The sequence below is a fragment of the Rhinopithecus roxellana genome, chromosome 5 (genome assembly GCF_007565055.1).
Source record: "Rhinopithecus roxellana isolate Shanxi Qingling chromosome 5, ASM756505v1, whole genome shotgun sequence".
Classification (NCBI taxonomy): domain Eukaryota; kingdom Metazoa; phylum Chordata; class Mammalia; order Primates; family Cercopithecidae; genus Rhinopithecus; species Rhinopithecus roxellana.
The window spans coordinates 79,180,283-79,202,648 of NC_044553.1; the positions used below are offsets into that span (position 1 = coordinate 79,180,283).

General features: G+C 47.3%; 1 pseudogene; it reads right to left on the reverse strand.

The window, feature by feature from the left end:
- The window catches only part of LOC104654578, a 28,941-nt pseudogene extending 7,309 nt beyond the window's left edge, over nt 1-21,632 (reverse strand).
- Between the last annotated feature and the right edge of the window lie 734 nt (nt 21,633-22,366).

A 22,366-nucleotide genomic window follows, 5' to 3' on the forward strand; every position in this document is an offset into this window, starting at 1 on the left:
ATGCAGAAATAATGGCATAAGCTGTCTCTCTCTCTTTCTCTCTGCCTCAGCTGCCAGACAGGGAAGGGCCCCCTGTCCAGTGGACACATGACCCACGTGACTTTACCTATCACTGGAGATGGCTCTCACTCCTTACCCTGCCCCTTTTCTTGTATGCAATAAATATCAGTGCAGCCTCACGTTCAGGGCCACTACCAGTCTCCATGTCTTGGTGGTAGTGGTCCCCCAGGCCTAGCTGTTTTTTTTTTTTATCTCTTTGTCTTGTGTGTCTTTATTTCTACAATCTCTCATCTCTGCACACAGGGAGAAAAACCCACTGACCCTGTGGGGCTGGACCCTATACAGGTTTACAAAGCAGGGCGACTGGGAGCCTTTTGAATGGGGGCCTCTACAACAGCAAGCCTTTTGTAAGTTAAAGGAAAAACTTATGTCAGCCCTAGCCCTAGAACTACCAGATTTGATAAAACCCTTTACGCTCTATGTGTCAGAAAGAGAAAAACTGGCAGTTGGAGTTTTAACCCAGACTGTGGGGCCCTGGCCAAGGCCAGTGACCTATCTCTGAAAACAACTAGATGGGGTTTCCAAAGGCTGGCCAGCATGTCTAAGGGCCCTGGCAGCAACGGCCCTGTTAGTACAAGAAGCAGATAAACTAACCCTTGGGCAAAACCTGAATATAAAGGCCGCCCATGCTGTGGTAACTTTGATGAATACAAAAGGACATCATTGGCTAACAAATGCTACATTAACCAAGTACCAAAGCTTGCTATGTGAAAATCCCCGCATAACTATTGAAGTCTGTAACACCTAAATCCCGCCAGCCTGCTTCCAGTATCAAAGACCCAGTTGAGCATAACTGTGTAGAGGTGTTGGACTCAGTCTATTCTAGCAGACCTGACCTTCGGGTCCAGTCATGGGCATCAGTAGAGTGGGAATTATGTGTGGACAGGAGCAGCTTCATTAACCCACAAGGAGAAAGATGTGCAGGATATGCGGTGGTAACTTTGGATGCTGTAGTTGAAGCCAAACCGTTGCCACAGGGCACTTCAGCCCAGAAGGCTGAGCTCATTGTTTTAACTGGGCTCTAGAATTCAGTGAAGGTAAGACTGTAAACATCTACACTGACTCTCGATATGCCTTTCTAACCCTCCAAGTGCTTGGAACATTATATAAGGAAAAGGGTCTGTTAAACTCTGGGGGAAATAACATAAAATATCAACAAGAAATTCTATAATTAATAGAGACAGTGTGGAAACCTCAGAAGGTGGCAGTCATGCACTGCAGGGGACACCAGCAAGCCTCCACTTCAGTGGCTTTAGGAAACTCTTGAGCTGATTCAGAAGCTTGAAAAGCAGCATCTACCCCTTACTGGGCATCAGTAGTAGCCCCCTTACTCCCTCAAACACCTGACCTGGTACCTACCTATTCTAAGGAAGAAAAAGACTTCTTCCACACAGAAGAGGGACAAGTAATAAAAGGAGGATGGATCAGACTGCCAGATGGGAGAGTAGATGTGCCGCAGTTGCTGGGAGCCACAATCGTATTGGCCATGCCCAAAACCACTCATCTAGGTCAAGAGTCACTTGAAAAATTGTTAGGCCGGCCAGGCGCGGTGGCTCAAGCCTGTAATCCCAGCACTTTGGGAGGCCGAGACGGGCGGATCACGAGGTCAGGAGATCAAGACCATCCTGGCTAACATGGTGAAACCCGGTCTCTACTAAAAACTACAAAAAACTAGCCGGGTGACGTGGTGGCGCCTGTAGTCCCAGCTACCCGGGAGGCTGAGGCAGGAGAATGGCATGAACCCGGGAGATGGAGCTTGCAGTGAGCTGAGATCCGGCCACTGCACTCCAGCCTGGGTGACAGAGCGAGACTCCATCTCAAAAAAAAAAAAAAAAGAAAAAAAAAAAAGAAAAATTGTTAGACCAGTACTTCTACATCTCACACTTGCCAGTCCTTGCCAAAGCAGTAGCACAAGGGTGCACTACTTGCCTACAGCACAATGCAACACAAGGCCGCACTGTTCCACCCAGCATACAAGCTTAGGGAGCAGCTCCTTTTGAGGATCTTCAGGTGGATTTCACAGAAATGCCGAAATATGGAGGTATTTGCTGGTTCTTATGTGTACGAGTACAAGAAATTCCAGGAAAAACAAGAAATTTGTTTTTGCAATTAGCCAAACATGTAGCCCAGTCTCTCAATGTCACTTCATGTTATGTATGTGGAGGAACTGTAATGGGAGATCAATGGCCATGGGAAGTCAGAGAATTAATACCTACAGACCCAGTTCCTGATGAATTCTTGGCTCAAAAGAATCACCTTGATAATTTCTGGGTCCTAAAAGCCTCAATTATTGGACAATAGTGCATAGTTAGAGAAGGAAAATAATTCACTCACCCCATAGGATGACTTAGTTGTCTGGGACAGAAACTGTATAATGGTAACACAAAAACAGTCACTTGGGGAGTTCGAATCAGAGAGGAATCCATTTAGCAAATTCCCAAAGTTGCAAATTGTGTGGAACCACCAGGAGTCCCACCAAGACTGGACAGCCCCCACTGGATTATACTGGATATGTGGGCATAGAGCTTATGCCAAATTACCTGACCAGTGGGCAGGTAGTTGTGTTATTGGCACTATTAAACCATCTTTCTTCCTACTGTCCATAAAAACAGATGAACTCCTGGGTTTCCCTGTCTATGCTTCCCGTGAAAAGAGAAGCATAGCTATAGGAAATTGGAAAGATGATGAATGGCCCCCTGAGACAATCATACAATATTATGGGTCTGCTACTTGGGCACAAGACGGCTCATGGGGATACCAGACCCCCATTTATATGATCAACCAAATCATACAGTTACAAGCTGACTTAGAAATAATCACTAATAAAACCAGCAGAGCTTTGACTATTCTGGCCCAGCAAGAAACTCAGATGAGAAATGCTATCTATCAAAATAGATTGGCTCTCGACTACTTGCTAGCATATGAAGGAGGGGTCTGTGGGAAATTTAACCTTACTAATTGCTGTCTACACATAGATGATCAAGCGCAACTAGTTGAAGACATAGAGATATGACAAAACTGGCACCTGTGCCCGTGCAAGTGTGGCATGGATTTGATCCCGGGGCCATGTTTAGAAAATGGTTCCCCGTGCTAGGAGGATTTAAAACTCTTATAATAGGAGTTACAATAATAATAGGAACCTGCCTACTGCTCCCTTGTTTGCTACCTGTACTTCTTCAAATGATAAAAAGCTTCATCGCTACCTTAGTTCACCAAAATGCTTCAGCACAAGTGTACTACATGAATCACTATTGATCTGTCTTGTAAGAAGACATAGGTAGTGAAAATGAAAGTGAGAACTCCCACTAATAAAATGAGTGAGAGTCTCAAAAGGGGGGAATAAGGAAGGAGACCACCCCTCATATTGTCTTATACCCAGTTTCTGCCTCCAAAGAAAGAAGAAGTAAAAACTAAAAGGCAGAAATGAAAGCCACAGGCAGACAGCCTGGCACCGCACCCTGGGCCTGGTAGTTAAAGGTCAACCCCTGACTTCATCGGTTATGTTAGCTATAGATTATAAACATTGTATAGAAATGCACTGTGAAAATCCCTATCCTGTTTTGTTCTGATCTAATTACCGGAGCATGCAACCCCCAGTCACGTACCCCCTGCTTGCTCAATCACATCCCTCTCACATGCACCTCCTTAGAGTTATGAGCCCTTTATTAAAAAGGGCAGGAATGGCTCACTCGGGGAACTCAGCTCTTTTGACAGGAGTCTTACCAATGCCCCCGGCCAAATAAACCCATCTTCCTTCTTTAACTCGGTGTCTGAGTTTTGTCTGCAACTTGTCCTGCTACACACAAACTGTACTTCTGCCAGCCAGCTCCTGCTATCCGCCTTTAAAGTTGATGGCATCTTTAGCACTACATGCAAAGTGCAATTAGGTCTCTGCCCCTGGAGCCTTAACTATGACTGCCAATTCAAACCTCTGATTCCCCCTTCCCTCAGCAGCTCAAGTCCTCCCAGTGCCTAGCACACTTCATGGTATAGACTAGGCACTTAGAACGTATGGATGCATGGATTGGATGGATGGATGGATAAGTCTCAACCCCAACACTACTACTTTCTGGGTCTGGAAAGAGCAGAGGGGCTTCCTAACAGTGTGGAAGAGTGAGACTGATTCTAAGTACGTGTCCAAGTCCCACAGCAGGGACTGGGGAAGGTGGTGCCCTTGGGAGGTCCTCTCCGGCTGGGGAAGACCTGACAGGCCTCCCAGCTCCAGACAAGCCCCACTTCCTGCCCAGGGAGGTGGGGGCCCTTCCTTCCGCCAGGGAAGCCGGGTAACTGCTCTGTCTTATCCACCCCCCACCCCGTCTGGGGAGGGGATGGCGGTGGACCTTTCTCTACCAGACCAGCAGCCCTCATGCCCACACACACTGTGTTTGCCGAGAGGCCAGGGCAGACAACCTCCCCCGCTTTGCCGGAGCCACCGGCGCCCCCTCATTCCCGCTCCAGCAGCCGCCCCCTCGCTTCACCCCTGGTGCCTCCTCATAGGGCCAGGAAGCCAGGGCCCGGGAATTTCTTTTTCCCGTGGCGCCTGGTCAGCTGATTCCACGATCAGGTAACCTTGACTAAGGGACTCTGGGAGGGCGGGGGCTGCTCGAGTGAGGTTGAGAGCAGACCGCAGCCCATTGGAAATGCCAGGGTCTAAATGCTGACGTCTCCTCCTCCGTCTCCCAGAATCCCTCCCTGGAAAAAAAACAGCACCAACCGCCAGTTTAACTGACAGTGGGAGTTATTTCATTTGTTTAGCTTAAGGGGGTAGGATCTCGGGAGCCAGGGGGATTCAGGTCATTGCCATGTTTTCCACTGTTAAGCGAATAGCATTATACACAGCTGCGGACTGTGGCAAAAGACATTTTAAAAACTATTGAACTATACTACACATACAGAAAATTGTACCTATTATAAATATAAAGCTTAATAAGTTTTCATCAACTTAACCAGCACCCAGATAAGGAAATAACCAGATAACTTCTTCAAGTGCATGGGTATTTTATTTCATTTTGATGAATCGTCTAGGTGCCTAGCAAAAAGGGCTGTCATAATTAACATGCTCAGGAAAACTCCCTACAGCTGTAACATCGATAGATGCTTATCTTAATTTTTGCCAATCTGATGGAGAAAAAATCGGTTGCTTAGATTGCAGTGGTAGTCTGCTTACTGGTAGCTTTGAGCTAATGGGTAGTCTAGAACAACTAAGTTTCTGACATTGACTTGAAGAGGCAAAAACAAAACGACAAAACAACAACAAAAATATATTAGAGAGTGGACTAATAACCAGAGAAGAAATTGAATAGAGTCTTCCCTTAGTAACCTCAGGATATTGGTTCCAGGACCCCAGAGATACCAAAATTCACCGATGCTCAAGTCCCTGATATAATATGGCATAGTATTTGCGAATAACCTATGCACATCCTTTCGTAGACTTTAAATCATTTCTAGATTACTATAATACCTAATACAACATAAATGCTTTGTAAATACCTGTTATAAAGTATTTATAAATTTTTGTTTTTATTGTTTTACTTTTTCCAAATATTTTTGATGCACAGTCGGTTAAATCCAAGAATCCAGAACCCGAGGATACAGAGGACTGACCGTAGTTTGAGCTGTCTCCTCAATTCCATGCCTATCCCATGCACCAGGTGCAGCTGGTTTTATTATTGCAGACTTTCAAGTTTTCAAAAGACAGAGCTCATGACAAGTAAACTGTTCTATAGAATAGAAAGAAATGGAAAGTGTCCCAATTCATGGTAAAATTGAACTCATTTCTGAAGAGTTATTTTACAAATCATAAGCACTAGCCTGTTGAAAACAATATGTCAAGTTACTAGACTATCCTATACCATGTCGAAAAAAAATTTTAAGAACATAAGACCTGTAATCATAGCACGTTGGGAGGCCAAGACTGGTGGAGCGCTTGAGCACAGGAATTCTGGACCTGGTTGGGCATCATAGGGAGACCCGAGTCTCTACAAAAAATAAGCCACTTGTGTTGGTGCACATGTGTTGTCCCAGCTACTTAAGAGGCTGAGGTCAGAGGATCTCTTGAGCCTGGGAGGTGGAGGCTGCAGTGAGCCACGTGATGGCACCACTGTACTCCATCCAGCCTGAGCAACAGAAGGAGACCATCTCAAAAAATAAATAAATAATAAATAAACAAAAAATAATAAAAAATTTTTAAAAGGCTGGGCGCAGTGGCTTATGCCTGGAATCCTAGCACTTTGGGAGGCCAAGGCAGGCAGATCACCTGAGGGCAGCAGTTGGAGACCAGCCTGGCCAACATGGCAAAATCTGTCTTTACTAAAAAAAAAAAAAAAAAAATAGATGTAAGAATGGCTCAACTTTTGTTTCTTCCTGTCAATAGCTTAAAGAAGAGAAAAATAGATAGATTAGGAAAACCAATTTTTATTTTAAAAGAGAAAATTAGGAACAGATGAAAACTGTCTTAAGAGTATTTGAAAACCAAAACAGCAAATTTAACATCAGACGGACAGAATATTTAAACTCAGAAATAAAGTTAAAAGGTGGGTGGCATGCCCTTTTAATGTCATACTGGAGCATTGTTTCATAGATACTTGTTTTACAAATAAAGATTGACTATTTAGGCTGGGTGCAGTGGCTCACGCCTGTAATCCCAGCCCTTTGGGAGGCCAAGGTGGGTGGATCATGAGGTCAGGAGATTGAGACTATCCTGGCTAACATGGTGAAACTCCATCTCTACTAAAAATAAAAATAAAAAATTAGCTGGGGTGGTGATGGGCGCCTGTAGTCCCAGCTACACGGGAGGCTGAGGTAGGAGAATGGCATGAACCTGGGAGGCGGAGCTTGCAGTGAGCTGAGATCACACCACTGCACTCCAACCTGGGTGACAGAATGAGACTTTGTCTCAAAAAAAAAAAAAAAAAAAAAAAAAGATTGCCTATTTAGAGCAGTAGTTCTCAAACCTTAGAGTGCATCATCATCACCTGCAAAGCTTGTGAAACTGACTGCTGGGCCCCACACCAATAGGACTGAGGTGGGGCCTGAGCATTGCATGTCTATGTTCCCAGGTGATGCTGATGCTTGCAATTTGAGACCATGCTTTGAAAACCACTAGTGTATGGAAATAAACTAGAGAATATGTTATGAATATACTGGAGAATATGTATATAAGTTAACTTACAGATTTCTGTCCAGTAGAAAAGATAACTCCCAAAGAGGACAGTTTTATTTTCCAATTTTTTTTTTTTTTTTTTGAGACAGAATCTTGCTCTGTTGCCCAGGCTGGAGTGCAGTGGCATGATCTCAGCTCACTGCAGCCTCTGTGTCCCACGTTCAAGCGATTCTACTGCCTCAGCCTCTTGAGTAGCTGGGACTACAGGCACCTGCTACCACACCTGGCTAATTTCTGTATTTTTAGTAGAGACAGGGTTTCACCATGTTGGTCAGGCTGGTCTTGAACTCCTGACCTCAGGTGATCCGCCCACCTCAGCCTCCCAAAGTGCTGGGATTACAGGCGTGAGCCACCATGCCTGGCCTCCCTATAGGATATTAACAAGTTTTGTCTCTATCTCAGAATGCATTTCGGAATGCCCTTCCTGGAGCACTACAGACACTGTCTCTCAAAACATTCCTTGAACTAGCTTCACCATGTTGCTGACACCCTTGTAAATTAAAGAAAATATCTTATATATATTCCTTCATTATTTGTATGAAAGTCAAGCTTTTCATATTGTGAAAATTATACTTCAGGCTGGGTGCAGTGGCCCGCACCTGTAATCCCAGCACTTTGGGAGGCCAAAGCAGCGGGATCACTTGAGGCCAGGAGTTTGACACCAGTCTGGCCAACATGTCAAACCCCATGTGTACTAAAAAAAAAAAAAAAAGTCAAAATTAACTGGGTGTGGTGGCACACACTTGTGGTTCCCGCTACTTGGGAGGCTGAGGCACAAGAATAGCTTGAACCCAGGAGACAGAGGTTGCTGTGAGCTGAGATCGTGCCACTGCACTCCAGCCAGAGCCAGAGCAAGACTCTGTCTCAAAAGAAAAAAAATTAAAAGGAAAGAAAGTTATACTTTGATACAGTATGCTAATATAAAGGATATGATACGGTTTGGCTCTGTGTCCCCATCCAGATCTCGCCTTGAATTGCAATAATCCCCATGTGTCAAGGGTGGGACCAGGTGGAGATAATTGAATCATGGGGGCAGTTTCTCCCATGCTGTTCTCAGGATAGTGAGTGAGTTCTCACAAGATCTGATGGTTTTATTACGGGCTTTCCCCTTTGCTCGGCTCTACTTCTCTCTCCTGCTGCCCTGTGAAGAGGTGTCTTCTGCCATAATTGTAAGTTTCCTGAGGCTTCCCCAGCCATGCAGAACTGTGAGTCAATTTAAACCTCTTTTCTTTATAAATTACCCAGTTTTGGGTATTTCTTCATAGCAGCATGAGAATGGACTAATACAGTATACTAATAACAGCCCAGACAGTAGTATACAGGTGCTACTACACTTTGATGCTAGAGGTATTCCCATTAAGGTCAGGAGCAGGATGTGCTATCATTACCATGATCTAACATTGTTCCAGAGGTTTTTAGGTCAGCAGTTCTCAACTGGAGGCGATTTTGCCTCTCTGGGGACATTTGACAATATCTGAAATCATTTTGGCTGTCACACTGAGGAGTGCTACTGGCATGTGGCAGGTGGAGGCTGGGGATGCTGCTAAATATCCTGCGAGGCACAAACAGCTCCAAAACAAAGAATTATCCAGCCCAAAACGTCAGTAGTGCTGCTCTTGAGAAACCCTAGTCTAGAGAAATAAAACATGGGAACTCCACTAACATAAATGTGGGAAAATAATAAACTAGCATTTGCCAATGACAGTCTAGCTAGGAGGCCCAAAAGAAGCACCTGAAGAACAGTTAGATTTTGCAGGGGCTGCATGGTGGCTCATGCCTGTAACCCCAGTGCATTGTGAGGTCACACTGGGAGAATCTCTTGAGGCCAGGAGTTCAAGACCAGCCTGGTCAACATAGTGAGACTGCATCTCTACCAAAAATTAAAAAATTAACCAGATGTGGTTGTGTGCTCTGAGAGTCCCAGCTGCTGAGGTGGGAGTATCGCTTGAGCCCAGGAGCTGGAGGCTATGGTGAGCTATGATCATGCCACTGTACTCAAAAACATTTTTTTGGAGACAGGTATTTTCTCTGTTGCATGTGGGATTTTGCTATGTTGCCCAGGCTGGTCTCAAACTCCTGGCCTCAAGCAGTCTTCCTGCCTCAGCCTCTGAAAGTGTTGAGATTACAGGTGTGAGCCACTCCCCCGGCCTTAAAAAATAACAATAAAAAAATAAATTACAAGGTGTTATGTGGCCCGCTGAAAGATGTTAGAAAACAGTTGTGCATGTGACCCCACTGTAACCAGTTATAAAAGTATCAGGATCATTAAGAAATGTACTGCGTCTGGCTTTCCCAAGTGTAGTTTCCTGCTGAAAGAATGAGATGGATCTTTTCTTCCTCTGCTCCTCACCTCCCTGCAAGAACCAGGACGGTGCATTTTGATGGGCAGGCTCTTACCTCTCTGACAGGCCACGGGGGCATGCAGAGCCTTTCTGCATGTGTGTCTTGGGCACTCGGATAAAGACCCCCTCCCTATCCAGGACTTTGTTTAGGATATTTGGCCCATGGAGGAATGAGACTGGAATCACCTGGGAGGGATAGAGGTTGACTGGAAGGAGGAGTGACCTGAACTCCGGGTTCTGTGCCTACACTTTGTTCCCATGCAGCACCCTGTTAGTGGTGACTGGAGCCCGGAAGTCAGGGACCTTGGTGACCAAGTGTTGGGTGGACAGGAAGAGCTAAGGGAGGTGAGGGGCATCTCTCCAGTACTTTCCCCGGCCCTGTCCCCAAATCAATGCCCTCTGTCAGCTCAGACACAGTCCCAGCCAGCACAAGTGTGGGTCAGGAAGGACGAATGCACTCAGCTGGGATCTGCTCTGTAATCTCCACCTCACTTCATTTCAGGTTGTGGGGAGTGAGTCCCCACAGCACTGATGATATCCTGTCAGCTGAGAACATTCAGCTTTATTTAGAAAGATAAGGTGGGACATCTCTTGGGCATGGCGTGTGGAGAAATGCCATCCCTCTGTGGCAACGAGCCAAGCAATAAACCAGAATATGCAAAACCTGCGTCCCAAAATCACCATTCCTGGAGGAAAAGCCTATATTGTCAAGATGCCCACAACTAAATTAACCCAAACATTCCACCCGGCCTCGAAAAACCAGTAGAACTTTGATATTAATACACTAACCCTCAGGTCTGTACAGAAATGTGTAAGAATAGCCACATACTGTAACATGTGGTCATTGAGAGAGGAGCCCATCAGAACAAATGGAACCAAGTCCAGAAACATGTCTGTCTAGGTGCAAGATGCCAGCATGTGTGTCAGCCAGGGAAGCAGACCAGGAGCAGATATTTAGTAAGATTTAAAACTGGGCTCTGTAACTCAGGCCTATAATTTCAGCACTTTGGGAGGCTGAGGTGGGAGAATCACTTGAGCCCAGGAGTTTGAGGCAGCAGTAAGCTATGATCATGCCACTGCATTCCAGCCTAGATAACAGAACAAGACTCCGTCTCAAAAAAAAAAAAAAAAGTGCTCAGATGTGCCCTTACATGGAGCCACCTTTGGCACAGCTTCCAAGACTGGCAAGGCCTCACTCAGGACCAGGAGAACCAGTCATAGCTCAGTTTCCACTGCCTGAGTGGCACAGTGTCCTCAGTCCAGGCTCTGTCGGGTCTCAGATCCCCCCATCATGCCCCTTCTGCCCAAGCTCTGCCTCATTATGGCCTCCACTGACCACAGCCTCTTCCACCTTCCCAAAGGGACCCCTGCTCATGCTCCCCAGCCCACAGGAGCGTCTGCGTCTCCAGGAAGCCCACCCTGCTGGCTCTGGGCTCTACGTAGGAGAGCTGGGCAGGCTGGATCCTGCCACTGAGTTCAGTCTTGGGGGTCTTGCTCTGTCACCCAGGCTGGAGTGTAGTGGCATGATCTCGGCTCACTGCAGCCTCCACCTCCCAGGTTCAAGTGATTCTCCTACCTCAGCCTCCCAAGTAGCTGGGACTACAGGCACCCACCACTGTACCTGGCTAATTTTTGTATTTTTGGTAGAGACAGGGTTTCACCATGTTGGTCAGGCTGGTCTTAAACTCCTGACCTCAGGTGATCTGCCCACCTCGGCCTCCCAAAGTACTGGGATTACAGGCGTGAGCCACCATGTCCAGCCTCCCTATAGGATATTAACAAGTTTTGTCTCTATCTTAGAATGCATTTCAGAATGCCCTTCCTGGAGCACTACAGACACTGTCTCTCAAAAAACTCCTTGAACTAGCTTCACCGTGTTGCTGACTCCCTTGTAAATTAAAGAAAATATACCTATTCCTTCATTATTTGTATGAAAGTCAAGCTTTCACACTGTGAAAATTATACTTCAGGTTGGGTGCAGTGGCTCATGCCTGTAATCCCAATACTTCGGGAGGCCGAAGTGGTGGGATCACTTGAAGCCAAGAGTTTGACACCTGTCCGACACAGGTTGCACCCCGTGTGTACTAAAAAAATAATCAAAATTAGCTGGGTGTGGTGGCACACACCTGTAGTTCCAGCTACTTGGGAGGCTGAGGCACAAGAATTGCTTGAACCCGGGAGGTGGAGGTTGCCATGAGCTGAGATCATGCCACTGCACTCCAGCCAGAGCCAGACTGAGACTCTGTCTCAAAGAAAAAAAAAAGAAAATTATACTTTGATATAGTATGCTAATATAAAGGATATGATATAGCTTGGCTCTGTGTCCCCATCCAGATCACATCTTGAATTGCAATAATCCCCACATGTCAAGGGTGGGACCAGGTGGAGATAATTGAATCATAGGGATGGTTTCTCCCATGCTGTTCTCATGATAGTGAGTGAGTTCTCATGAGATCTGATTATTTTATTATGGGCTTTCCCCTTTGCTTGGCTCTCCTCTCTCCTGCTGCCCTGTGAAGAGGTGTCTTCTGCCATAATTGTAAGTTTCCTGAGGCCTCCCCAGCCATGCAGAACTGTGAGTCAACTTAAACCTCTTTTCTTTATAAATTACCCAGTTTTGGGTATTTCTTCATAGCAATATGAGAATGGACTAATACAGCGTACTAATAACAGCCCAGACAGTAGTATACAGGTACTACTATACTTTGATGCTAGAGGTATTCCCATGAAGGTCAGGAGCAGGATGTGCTATCATTACCATGATCTAACATTGTTCCAGAGGTTTTTAGGTCAGCAATTCTCAACTGACGGTGATTTTGCCTCCCTGGGGATATTTGACAATATCTGAAATCATTTTGGCTGTCTCACTGAGGAGTGCTACTGGCATGTGGCAGGTGGAGGCTGGGGATGCTGCTAAACATCCTGCGAGGCACAAACAGCTCATAACAAAGAATTATCCAGCCCAAAACATCAATAGTGCCACCATTGAGAAACCCTAGACTAGACAAATAAAACATGGGAAATTCATTAACAAATGTGGGAAAATAATAAACTAGTATTTGCCAATGACAGTCTAGCTAGGAGGTCCAAAAGAAGCACCTGAAGAACAGTTAGATTTTGCAGGGGCTGCATGGTGGCTCATGCCTGTAACCCCAGTGCATTGTGAGGTCACACTGGGAGAATCTCTTGAGGCCAGGAGTTCAAGACTAGTCTGGGCAACATAGTGAGACTTCATCTCTACCAAAAATTAAAACATCAGCCAGATGTGGTGGTGCGCTCTGAGAGTCCCAGCTGCTGAGGTGGGAGTATCACTTGAGCCCAGGAGTTGGAGGCTATGGTGAGCTGTGATCATGCCACTATACTAAAAAAAAATTTTTTTTGAGACAGGGTTTTTCTCTGTTGCATACAGGGTCTTGCTGTGTTGCCCAGGTTGGTCTCAAACTCCTGGCCTCAAGCAATCTTCCTGCCTCAGCCTCCAAAAGTGTTGAGATTACAGGCATGAGCCACTGCCCCTGGCTTTACAAAATAAAAATAAGAAAACGAAGGTACAGGATGTTATGTGGACCGTTGAAAGATGTTGGAAAACAGTTGTGCATGTGACCCCACTGTAACCAGTTATAAAAGTATCAGGATTAAGAAATGTACTGGGTCTGGCTTCCCCAAGTTTAGGTTCCTGCTGGAAGAATGAGAGGGACCTTTTCTTCCTCTCCTCCTCACCTCCCTGCAAGAACCTGAACTGTGCATTTTGACGGGGAGGCTCTTACCTCTGGCAGGCCACAGGGGGCATGCAGAGCCTCTCCGTGTGTGTTTTCTGGGCACTTGGATAAAGACCCCCTTGTCCAGGCCTTTGTTTGGGATATTTGGCCCATGGAGGAATGAGGCTGGAATCACCTGGGAGGGGCAGAGGCTTCGACTGGAAGGAGGAATGACCTGAACTCCAGGTTCTGTGCCTACACTTTGTTCCCATGCAGCACCCTGTTAGTGGTGACTGGGGCCTGGAAGTCAGGGGCCTTGGTGGCTAGTTGTTAGGTGGACAAGAGGAGCTGAGGAAGGTTAGGGGCATCTCTCCAGTACTGCCCCCCACCCCATCCCCAAATCAGTGTCCTCTGACAGCTCAGACACAGCCCCAGCCAGCAGCAGTGCGGGTCAGGAAGGGTGAATGCACTCAGCTGGGATCTGCTCCACAGTCTCCGCCTCACTTCATCTTGGGTTGTGGGGAGTGAGTCCCCGCAGCACTGATGATATGCTGTCAGCTGGAAACATTCAGCTTGATTTAGAAAGATAAGGTGGGACATCTCTTGGGCATGGCGTGTGGAGCAGTGCCATCCCTCCGTGGCAATGAGCCAAGCAATAAACCAGAATATGCAAAACCTGCATCCCAGAATCACCATTCCTAGAGGGAAAGCCTATATTGTCAAGATGCCCACAACTAAATTAACCCAAACATTCCACCCAGCCTTGAAAAACCAGTAGAACTTCGACATTAATACACTAACCCTCAGTTCTATATGGAAATGTGTAAGAATAGCCACATACTGTAACATGTGGTCATTGAGAGAGAGGAGCCCGTCAGAACAAATGGAACCAAGTCCAGAGTCTAGGCGCAAGATGTCAGCATGCGTGTCAGCCAGGGAAGCAGAGCAGGAGCAGGTATTTATTAAGATTTAAAACCGGGCTCCATAGCTCAGGCCTATAATTACAATACTTTGTGAGGCTGCGATGAGAGGATTGCTGGAGCCCCGGAGTTTGAGGCTGCAGTGAGCTATGATAGTGCCACTGAATTGCAGCCTGGATGACAGAACAAGACGCTGTCCCAAAAAAAAAAAAGTGCTCAGATGCTCCCTTACATGAAGTCACCTTGGATACAGCTTCCAAGACTGCTGAGGCCTTACTCAGGGCAAGGGGGCCCAGCCCTAGCTCAGCTTCTACAGCCTGAGTGGCACCTGGAGGAAGTGGCTACAGTGTCCTCAGTCCAGGCTCTGTCGGGTCTCAGATCCCCCGATCATCATGCCTTTTCTGCCCAAGCTCTGCCTCATGATGGCCTCCACTGATGGCAGCCTCTTCTACCTCCCCAAAGGGACCCCTGCTCATGCTTCCCAGCCCGCAGGAGTGCCTGCATCTCCAGGAAACCCACCCTGCTGGCTCTGGGCTCTATGTAGGAGAGCTGGGTAGGCAGGATCTCGCCACTGAGTTCAGTCTCAGGGGTCTCCACCCATGCTAGGCTTCCACTGATGGGACATAAGTGGCCTGGGGTCCTTTATATCCACACAAGAGCCCTATGGTGACCAGGAGTGGGGTTCTGAGAGATTAAATGACTTGCCCAGGGCCCCAGAGCTGGCTAGAATTCCTGCACTGCCACATCCAAGGCCACGTTTGGGCCTCCCACTCACTGTCCCGGACACCCCTCTGCATCTACCAGGCTGGGAAACACATGTCTGCTGCAGCTTCCTCCCAGTGACTTACAGCAGCTGCAGATTTCTCGGGGGCCTTCTATGGGGCCCACCGCAGCAGGGAGCCGAGAACTCTTACAGAGCCCTGTGTTCTCTCTCTACCCGCTTCAGCTCTGACCTCATACTAGCTGGTCTGATGTAAGAACAGGCCATGGTGAGGGAGTTGGGGTTCTGGTCAGTAAGCCAGGCCTTCAGGAATCAGGTGATGTCAATCTGGAGAGGAGGTGCCTGCTGGAGGGACTTGGGGAAGCAAGCCTGGCCCAGAGCCCTGGCCTCTTGCTGGAGCATCCCCCTCTTCCTTTCCAGAGCCCCCTGAGAATCCGAAGGCATCCAGGGTAAAGTGCAGTGTTCAGCTGTGTCCTGGGGTCCAGGAAAGCCAAGGAGAAGTTGCTCCACCTGCTGTCCACCAGGCACCCCAGCAGAGAACAGCCTCAGCTCACCCCAGCCCAACACCAGATCCCAGGGACTGATCCACCTGTAAGAGGGCAGCATGAGACTGCCCCCATTGTCCCCAGAGAGTCCCCTCAATCATGGGCTCTGACCAGGGTGCAGGTGGGCCCAGAAGGCTGACCCAGCATGGGTGTGGCTGCCCACTGGTCCTCTGAAGAGCCTCAGGGGCTTGTGGCAGCTGGTGTGTGTTTGGGCTTGGATGTAGAGGATGTCCCCCAGCCAGAGGGCAGGGGACACTTGTTTTGCATTCCAGTCCTCTGCAAGGACAGGGACCCCAGGCTCCAGGCACCCCATCTGTGCCTGCCCTACTCACAGCCTACCACTATTTGGTGCAGGCAAGTTGCCCCAGCTCCCACAGAGGGAGCCACGCTTCCCAACTCCTGATGTTTGCCCGCACCATTCTGGAAAAACCCTCCACATCCTTGGGACGACACCTCTTCCTTGACTCCTTTCCAGAGCTATCATCCCCACTTCCATTTTCTACCTATCATTCTATGCAGAGACCAGCTTCTTCCCTGGGCCAGGGCTGCTCTGGAGGCAGGGAGGTTGTGACCAGGCCATGGGGTGTAGCAGAGCACCAGGTATAGACCAGGCTCTCCAGGCACACCTGGGCAGAGAAATCAGAGACCCACAGGTGAGTGCCCCTCCTTCTGGCCCCACCCACCTCACAGGCAGAAAGAGGGAAGCTCCACAAGGAGGCTGAGGCAAACAGGGGAGCCTGGATCACCTCTCTGATCTCCTGCCCTCCTGGGAGAAAGCCAGAGGTTGGAGCTGGGAGTTGTCGAGAGCCCTGACCCAGCCCTGGTTTCACCGATGAGGCTCAGGGAGGGGCTGGGTCAGCCCAAGTCACTGAGTCCATGAGGGATGGTTCTGACCGTAACCCAGGACCCTAGAGCTAGCCGAGGCCCCATCGCTTTCCTATGTATATTATCCTTTTCCCACATAGGGGCATGAACTGGCTTCTGACTTCTAAGGCCCGGGCCCAGCACACCTCTCCCTCCCCTTGCCTGCAGCTGTTGTCACACATCAGAAGTGAGTTTTTCCCTGAGGGGCTGGAGGCACAGCTCCTTGGGCTGGACCTGGTGGCCAATCCAAACAAGTCCCTGTGTGTCCCCGCCAGCCAGGAATTCTCATGCCACACAGCAGCTGGGGGCACCAGGATACCTGGGGGGATTCCAGGGATGAGCCCACCTAGAGGCTCCCACAGTAGCACTGCCACCCCCACATCCCACCACAAGCCCCGTGTCCATTCAGCCTTTGAGAACCTGGCCCCTCACACATACCTGCCCCACTCCTCACACCTGGCTTTCCTGTGAAAAGTGGAACTGGTTCCACCTAGGCCAGCTGGAGAAGGGCCTCAGGAAATTACCATTTGGGGGATTCATTCCAATCATTCATTCATTTATTCACCAAATACTCACTGTCCACCTTTCTGTACCAGGCCAGGGGTGATGGTCAAGTGGAACACATGTCCCAAGGAGCTTTCCTCTCTTTAGAGACAGGCAGGCGGACTCTCACACCATGAGGTGCCCTCTGGGCTAGGGGGTGCTCAGGGCTGGATGCAGGGGAGGGTCTCGCCCACAGGAGGTGCTGGTGAGTATGGATGTGGAGGCCACCACGGGGTGAGGATGTCCAGTCGTAGGGCCTAGCATGTGCCCAGGCCCAGGGTGTGACCTGGGGCAGGTGCAGGGCTGCTCTATCTGGAAGGTTTCCTGACTCTGCCAATGATAGGCCGTGGCTGGATCAGGCTTCATGTCGATTTTTAACACTATATTTAATACATTTTGATTATGTAACTAAACATGATTATTGTGATAAAAATTATGAAATATAGAAAAGTTAACACAAAAAAACCAGCAAACCCCTTCTCTCCCAAATAGCTGCTTCAACAGTATTTTCTGACTTTTTTTCTCATGTATCTGCAGCTATAAACAAGCTGCACAAGATAGTATCCTTCCCCATATTCTGTTTTGGAGCTGGATCCACTCAGCAGTGAATAGAGGCAGGCTTTAAACAGGCCAGGCATTGTGAGGGCCCTGGGAAAGGAGACTGACCATGTTGCTGGGTGACCTTGGGCAAGTCTCGCCCTCCTCAGAGCCTGGATTTTCTCAGTCCAGTGAAGGGCAGGAAGGGCTGTGGTAGGACTCCATCAGCACTTCCCACACTCAGAACCGCCATGTGGAGCTGTGTGAGCTGTCACTGCACAGCCCCAGGGGCAGGAGCATTCTTGTCATAGCCTCTGTGAGTGGGGCTCCTGCCCGGAAGTGTGGTGTGTGAACCTGGTGCCCACAAGAGGATTTCAGGTGATACGCAGATGCATTTATTTTTACCATTACCTTCTATTTGTAGTAAATGAGACCAATTCTCACCGGGAGGGCTTGTTAAACTGCAGATCACTGAACCCCCTCCTCAGAGGTTCTGATTCAGGAGGTCTGGGGTGGCACCTGAGAATCTGCATTTCTAACAAGTTCTCAGGTGATGGTGATGCTGATGCTACTGCCTCAGGGACCACACTTTGAGAATCACTAATCACAAATTTTCTTTTATTCATTTATTTAAGGCAGGGCTTTTCTCTGTCACCCGGGCTGGAGTATAATGGTGCAATCACGGCTCACGGTGTCTCGACCTCCCAGGCTCAAGCAATCCTCCTGTCTCACTTCTCAAGTAGCTGAAACCATAGGTGCACGCCACAATGCCCAGATATTTTTGTATTTTTTGTAGAGATGGAGTTTCACCATGTTGCTCAGGCTGGTCGTGAACTCCTGGGCTTGAGCAATTTGCCTGCCTTGGCCTCCTAAAACAAAAGTTTCCTTTTAAAATACGTGTATTTAGGTTTTAAAAATGAGTTGACTTAAAGCACATGAATAGATCTTCAACACTAACCACCGAGGAAATGCAAATTAAAACCATAGTAAGATATCACTACATGTCTATTAGAACAGCTCAAATCAAACATAGTGATAATATCAAATTATTGAGGTGAGGATGCAGACAAAACTAACTCATACATCGCTGGTGGAAATATAAAATGGTGGCCGAACATGGTGGCTCACGCCTGTAATCCCAGCACTTTGGGAGGCCGAGGTGGGTGGATCACGAGGTCAAGATATCAAGACCATCCTGGCCAACATGGTGAAACCCCGTCTTTACTAAAAATACAAAAAAAAATTAGCTGGGCATGGTGGTGGACACCTGTAATCCCAGCTACTCGGGAGGCTGAGGCAGGAGAATCACTTGAACCCAGGAGGCTGAGGTTGCAGTAAGCTGAGATCATGCCATTGCACTCCATCCTGGGCAACAAGAGCAAAAAAAAAAAAAAAAAAGTCAGGCATGTTGGTGGGGGCCTATAATCCCAGCTACTTGGGAGGCTGAGGCAGGAGAATTACTTGAACCCAGGAGGTGGAGGTTGCAGTGAGCTGAGATCACGCCACTGCACTCTAGCCTGGGCGACAGAGAAAGACTTCATCTCAAAAAAAATAAATAGATAAATAAAAAGGAATATGTACAACTTGGATGGATCTCAAAGGGCATTTGCTGAGTAGGAAGAAAAAGCCAATCTCAAAAGGCCACATACTTTGTGATTCCATTTGTATAATGTTCCTTTTTTGTTTGATTTTTGTTTTGTTTTTGAGACAAAGTCTCACTCTGGCCCTTCTGGAGTATAGTGACATGATCTTGGTCATTTTTAGTAAAGTATTTACACCGTGATGTCAGTGTATCTTTAGTAGAGACAGGGTTTTGCCATGTTGGCCATGCTGGTCTTGAACTCCTGGCCTCAACTGATCCACCTGCCTCGGCCTCCCAAAGTGCTGGGATTATAGGTGTTAGCCACTGTGCCAGGCATTCATTCATTCATTCATTCATTCATTCATTCATTCATTGAGACAGAGTCTCGCCCTGTCTCTCAGGCTGGACTGCAGTGGCAGGATCACTGTAGCCTCCACCTCCTAGGTTCAAGTGATTCTCCTGCCTCAGCCTCCACATAGCTGGAACTACAAGCTCGTGCCACCATGCCTGGCTAATTTTAAAATTTTATAGTATTCTTGAAGTTGAAAGATTATGAAGACAGAAAGCAGATTAGTGGTTCCCAGGAGTAGGAATAGTAGAGGGGAAGAGCCTGGAATGAGTGCAGAGGAATAGCAGGAGAGGGATTTTCATGGTGGTGGAACAGTTCTGTTTCTTGACTGTAGTGGTGGTTAAGGGAGTCTACATATGTGATAAAATGGCATAGACCTAGACATGTGACATTGTTAGATATTGTCCTACATTTATACAAAATAGAACCTTTGGAGGAAACTGAGTGAAGAGTCCATGAAACCTCTCTGTACCATCTTTGAAATTTCCTCTGAATCTCTATTTCCAAATAAAAGGTTAAAATTTTTAAAGTTGCTCTAGACAAAAATATTAAATAAAAATAATATTGATTGTATGCAGGTCTGGCAAAACCTTAGACACATTGAATGACTAACATCTCTAACCCATCCAATGCACAATTGCCCCTGGTCAGGCCCTGTCCTAGGCTAGGTCATCTGCTGGAAGATAGGACTCTGGACTCTCTCCTGCTTGGCTTTGGGGTAGAGATGCCAGATAAAATATAGGACACCCACTTAAATTTAGTTTTCTGATAACAAATAATTACTTAGTATGCATGTACCATGCATATTTAGGACATATTTATACTAAAAATTATTTCTCTAAATTATCTTTTAACCATCTTCAGCAAGTATTGATATTTCTTTAATGTATGTATATAGTTACTTTAAAGCTCTTCCCTGCTAATTCCAATGTGTGAGCCATTTATGGGTCTGGTTTGTTTGTTTGTTTGTTTGTTTGTTTGAAATGGAATTTTGTTCTTGTAGTCCAGGCTGAGCGCAATGGTGTCTTCTCAGCTCACTCTAACCTCTGCCTCCCAGGTTCAAGCAATTCTCCTACCTTAGCCTCTGGAGCAGATGGAACTATTGGTGCACATTACCATGCCCAGTTAATTTTTGTATTTTTAGTAGAGATGGGGTTTCACCATGTTGACCAGGCTGGTCTTGAACCCCTGACCTCAAGTGATCCACCCACTTCAGGCTCCTAAAGTCTTGGGATTACAGATGTGAGCCACCATGCCCAGCCCTTTTTTTTTTTTTTTTTTTTTTTTTTTTTTTTTTTTTTTTTTGAGACAAGATCTCACTCTGTTATCCAGGTTGGAGGGCTGGAGGGCAGTGGCATGATCTCAGCTCACTGCAACCTCCACCTCCCAGGCTCAAGCCATACTTCCATGCAGCCTTCCAAGTAGCTGGGACCATAGGCACATGCCACCAGTAGTCCTGACTGGTTTTTTATTAGGGGAAAGACAGAGATGTGGGGAATAGCACCTGGGAGGCTCCAGCTATATGCTTCACAATCCTACCAATGAAAAATCTGAATTAGGCTTCAGTTTCCCATCTACAAAATGAGACAGGACAGGAGTGGGTAGGAAGAGGAGCAGCTAGGCTTTGTTGGTTTAAGCTGGGCCCACCTGATTCTGTAACGTGGACTTCACTGTCGGGTCCAGCCCACTCCCCAGCCAGGGATTCCCGTGCTCTGAATGTCTTTCGGCCAAGTCCAAGGCTGTCCAGGGTCAGGATGGGGAGGCGGGGTGGAGGGTAGTGGTATGCAGAGAAGCAGTCCCGCATAAAACCTGCAGATGGCACGAGAACAGCGCGGGAGCCGAGGGTTCCGCTCCAGCCTTCCTGGAGACCCGGGCAGGGCGGGGTAGGGTGAGGCAGAGGTGGTGCACACCGCTCAGCTGGGCAGTGGCACTCGGCTGTGGGCCAGTCCATACCTTTTAAAATAGACACATGGGTCTTCTGGCTAATTTCCTCTCTTTAGTAGGGTGATCATATGCTTTTTCATCCAAATCTAGACACTTCGGAGAGTGAAAGGGGCACTATAATAATTGCACCGGGACAGCAGACATAACCTTAGCTGTACCCGGCAAACCAGAACATATGGTCACCCTACCGTCTGGTCACTTTTTCTTCCTTGTTTCTATTCATTTAAGTTTGTTCGTTTGTTTGTTTTTGTTTGTTTGTTTTTTAATTTATTTTTAAACACGCAGCATTCTCTTTCCCGAGCACCACTGTTTTTGAAAATGCCCTTGCAATCGGGATATTTTCGACCAGGCAACATCTGCTTTCGCATCTTGAGTCTGAACAGTCTCTCTGAACCCACCCCAAAGGCTGGTTTTAGCTTCCAGTCAGAAGATTCTGTTCCTGGCTTGGCATCCCCATGACTCAAGAATTAAAGATGTCAGACGTGGAACAGTGGCCCTTATCTCAACTTTGGTGCCTCTTTGCCAAATTTATTCCTGTAAATTTTTGTTTGTTTGTTTGTTTTTTGAGACGGAGTCTCGCTCTGTCGCCCAGGCTGGAGTGCAGTGGGGCAATCCGGTCACTGCAACCTCTGCTTTCCGGTTTGAGTGATTCTCATGCCTCAGCCTCCCAAGTAACTAGCACTGTAGGCACCCACCACCATGCCTGGCTAATTTTTGTATTTTTGGTAGAGATGGGGTTTCACCCCGTTGACCGGGCTGGTCAGAAACTCCTGACCTCAGGTGATTTGCCCGCCTCAGCCTCCCTAAGTGTTGGGATTACAGGCGTGAGCCACTGTGCCCGGCACTATTTCTGTAATTTTGTCCTGAGTGCTCATGTCCTTTGTCTCTTTGAATTTACTATACTGGTTTATTGAATTGCAAGTAGACAAGTCCCATTAAGCAGGATTCTTACATTTCCAAGATCATCTCATTACTCCATTCAAACCCAAATTAGCATGCCATTTATCCCCTTGTTTCTGAACCCTCTTCACTTAATAGTCTCATAAACATCCATCCATCACAAAAAGGACTCAAATTGTTCTCACTTCCATTTTTGGTTGAT